This window comes from Bison bison, unplaced genomic scaffold (genome assembly GCF_000754665.1).
Source record: "Bison bison bison isolate TAMUID 2011002044 unplaced genomic scaffold, Bison_UMD1.0 scf7180017864371, whole genome shotgun sequence".
In the NCBI taxonomy this organism is placed as follows: Eukaryota; Metazoa; Chordata; class Mammalia; order Artiodactyla; family Bovidae; genus Bison; species Bison bison.
In genome coordinates this window covers 8584652-8589198 of record NW_011494943.1, presented here as the reverse complement: position 1 = coordinate 8589198, position 4547 = coordinate 8584652, and positions in this window count along the sequence as shown.

Genomic DNA, 4547 nt, shown 5'->3' with positions numbered 1-4547 from the left:
GGATTGGGAGCAGGAGAAGGGGACGACAGAGGATGAGATGGCTGGATGGCATCACTGACTCAATGCACATAAGTTTGGGTAGATTCCGGGAGTTGGTGATGGACAGGGAGGCCTGGCGTGCTGCGATTCATAGGGTCACAAAGAGTCGGACACGACTGAGCGACTGAACTGAACTGAACTGAGGCCAAGTGGAGAGGGCTGTGGGAAGCAGGCAACTGCTGTTCAGTGTCAGCATTTCCATCCTATGAATTTTTAAACTAGTGCTTTATTGAGCACACACACACACAAAACTAAACTAAAAAAAAAACACCCAGCAGGGTTAATATAAATCTAACATGACCAGAGGAAGTGAGGCCTTTATTTCATTTTGACTTCTTAATATCTTCTTTTTCTTTCTCCCCATTAACTTACAAAGAGGTAATCAACTCTCAAGTAATTGGGAACAAAGACAGCACAATAGCGAAGGGGATTTTTGGAAACGTTGCCCATAGCTCATTACAGTAATTCGTCATGACAGAAAGTGACAGCCTAATGAAGTTTGCAAGTGGCCACAAGTGTTGGAAATTTGACTCAGAGGGGACAGCCCGCACAGGTGGAATTCTAAAGGAATTCTGTCCCATAAGCAGGTGGCTAATGTAGCTGCTGATGGAAGTCGGTTATGAAAAGCCCATATCCTTGGATGAACCTATAGCCTGTTACGCAGAGTGAAGCGAGTCAGAAAGAGAAGAACATTGTACATTAACACATATATAAGGAATCTAGAAAAATGGTATTAAATGGTATTCTATTTTCAGGGAAAGAATGGACTCAGATAAAGAAAACAGACTTGTGGACACAATGCGGGGAGAGGTGAGACAAAGGGAGAAAATGGCATCGATACGCGTGCACCACCATGTGTAAAATAGACAGCTGGTGAGAAGCTGCTATGCAACACAGGAAGCCCAGCCTGGCGCTCTGTGACCACCTGGGTAGGGGGGAGGAGGGGAGGCGGGGAGGCTCAAGAGGTAGGTGATACACGTATGGGTGCCTGCGTGCTAAGCCGCTTTAGTAGCGTGTCCGTGTTCAACTTTTTGCGACCCTACGGACTTTAGCCTACCAGGCTCCCCTGTCCATGCGATTCTCCAGGCAAGAATACCGGAGTGGGTTGCCATGCCCTCCTCCAGGGGATCTTCCCAACCTAGGGATCAAACTTGTCTCTCTCACGTCTCCTGCATCAGCAGGCATGTTCTTTACCACTTTTGCCAACTGGCAATTATGGCTGATTTGTGTTGTAAGGAAGAAATCAACACAACATTATAAGGCAATTTTCCTCTAATTAAAAGATAAATTTTAAAAGACCCCACATCTTGGTTTTGTTAACAAGGAATTTGTTGTTGAAAGAAAACAGGAGTCCTATTTTAACTCCATACAGTAATCTCAATGTCTGACTGCTGGTGGCTGCCGTCCTAAAGCAGCGTTGTGTAACCATCACCCAACTGCACAGCTGACGGGCAGAAGGGACACGTGAGCTTCCAATGACTTACTCAGCTCCACTTGAATTAAATTTGCAATAAAGACCTCCTTTTCTGCTGTAGCTGCAAAAAAAATCGGAAAAAAAATCAGAATGACTAATTGTTTTCAATGCATTCATTATGTGTATCCAAGAACAACCACAGCCAGCCTGTACACTTGTAACTATCATAAAGGGATGTGCTGTTTCTAGTTTTCTGGATGGTCAAGTGAAAGTGTGTGTGGAAGTGTTAGTGCCTCAGTCGTGTCTGCCTCTTTGCGACCTCAAGGACTGTAGCCTGCCAGGCTTCTCTGTCCTTTGAATTCTCCAGGCAAAAATACTGGAGTGGGCAGCCATTCCCTTCTCCAAGGGGAATCTTCCAACCCAGGGATCAAACCCAGGTCTTCGGCATTGCAGGTAAATTCTTTACCATCTGAGCCACTTTAATTGAATGATTTAAATGACACACTTCTACACTTTGTTCAAGAGACAAGTACACGGTTCCCATGAGGTGGAAACAGGCAAGAAAACAATCACAAAGCACTCGAGCTCTGGTGGAAGCATGCACAAGTGACCAGGGACCAGGATCCTTGCTGATGAGATGGGCAGGCATTCAGGTAGCCTCTGACTTCATCTACGAGGTTAAGGGCAAAGGGTGTTCATTTGTGAAGAAGGTCATTTGTCCCAGGAACTTTACTCATCACATCTAAACATTTTTCCATGTCACTCATCTCAGGACACCAAAGTTCAAATTCAACAGAGCCCAGAGCGAAAGACTCCTCTAGCTGCCAAGGCAAAGATAACTCTCCCTGATCTGGGATCAGCTTAACAGGCAAATTTGTTAGTAGAAGAACAAGAAATATGTCTAAAATTAACTACTTTATTGGGTGCAGGGGAGCGGGAAAGGTCCCTAAAAGATGAAAAGAGAACATGTGAGCTACTGATACTCATCAGAATAAAAGCCAAAGTCTCACAATTTCCTGCAAGATCCTGCAAGACCTGGTCCCCAGCTCCCTGCATTCCTGCTCATAAACCCTTCTTGCCTACCGTCCATTGTACTGGTGGCTTTGGCTGCTTCCACACTGGCTGTTCCCTCTGCCTGGGATGTTCTTCCAGGGTGTCCCGTGACCCACTCACTTCTTTTCGGATTTTGTTAAAGATCAAAGATTCAGGCCCTTCCTGAATACCCTAATTAGAATTGCAGGGACCTCCCTAGTGGTCCTGTGGTTAAGACTCCTTCCTTCCACTGCAGGGGGCATGCATTCAGTCCCAGGCCGGGAACTAAGATCCAACAGGCTGAGAGCAGTGCGGGCATGGGTGGGGAATAAATAAAAAACAATAAGTGAAATTGTAAACCTCACCCTCCACTCCTTCCTAGCTCAGATTTCTCCCCATCCCCCACACCCCTTTCACAATCATGTGACCCAAGGACTCTAATGATTTCACTGTCTCCCCTGCACTAGAATGTCAGCTCCCCGAAGATGAGTTACCTCTGTCTTGCTTTCTGTCCTGGCCTCACTCAGCCAGCAGTGAGTGTTCCATATTTGTTCAATCCATCAGAAAACTGTCACCAGGTTCATACACCAGAGAACATGTAGTACTCTACTTAAAAATACACTTTCAGAGTTGTAACTTTTTTTTTCCACATCAACAGCATTTTTCCGGCAGACATTAATCAGCCATCTGAACCACACTGGCTCTGTACAAACTTCTTTTGGTCGTGATTTGTACCTCTCAATGTCAAATGTGAGCAATGTTCTGGCCAGAGATACTTCTAAACCCTTAACACCCTATCTGGGACTTCAAATTCTGGTATGTGTTGCACTGGATTCCTCATCAAAGAAAATCTTTCATGCTGAGTAGAACCACCTGTTGTCACCGGGAGTGACTCTGGCCAGAAAGCTTCATTGCAATGTGCTCTGATCCCCAAGCGCCAAGTGTTCAGCTGGCCCGTGACATGATAAATGCTTCCCGGGCCTCTGTGCAGCTGGGACACCCCGGCAGATTTCTAAGAAAGAGCCCACCCATTCAGGTTAAGTCTTCTGCATAACTTTCTGATGAAATAAAATCTTGACTAAATTCCGAAAAAAGAAAAAAACCCCACCAACCCCCAAAATAGAGTAAATAAATAAATGAAACAAAGAAACTCCCACAAAATAAAAAAAAAACTCTATACCAAATTACAAAAGAGAGCACAATCTGGTGTATGATTCCACCCTCTAGTGGACGAAGAAAGAAGCTCAAAATCTTGTCTTGATAGAACTACTCTTTAGCTTATTTTTTATTGTTTTCTGCTATAGTCCTTTTGGGTCCCAGGGCCATTTTTAACATAAGAAAAATGACTTCTTAGAGACCATATGTTTAATTATGCATTGCTACTATTATTCAATCCCTGAGTCAGGAAGATCCCTTGGAGAAGGAAAAAGGTAATCCACTCCAGTATTCTGGCCTGGGAAATCCCATGGACAGAGGAGTCCACGGGGTCGCAAAAGAGACATGACTTAATGACTAAGCAACAACTATTAAAGTAGCATGTTTTTTGAAAGACTGGAGTCCTGCCTTCTTCAACCCTCTTACATAATCCAGAGGAACAAACATCATAAATGGTAAGGCTCATCCATAGGACGGAGCAGCCTATTATATATACACACATGTATTCTTTGGGGAAAATAAGCATGCTGTCACCACGCCTGGACCAGCGGAGGCCAACCCCACAGAAGGGCTGGAACGGAGTGATCAGGAGACAGCTGGGGGACATTCCAGGAGCCACGTGCGGGCATGCCATCAGCCACACGGAGTGTTCTCAGGAGTCTCCCCCCGTGGGTTCGAAGGTTCCCTCCACCACCTGCTCAGGTGCCCAGCACACTCGTCGTGTAGGAGAACTAGTGACGACTGATGTCGTGGGAATCCCTTGGCAGTCCAGTGGTTAGGACTCGGCTCTTTTGATCTTGGGTGGCCTCAGCCTGCAGCGGCTTGAAGCAGGGTTTCAATTCCCAGCCAGAGATTGAAGTCAGGCCACAGGAGGGAGAGCACTGAATCCTAGGCCCTAGACCACCAG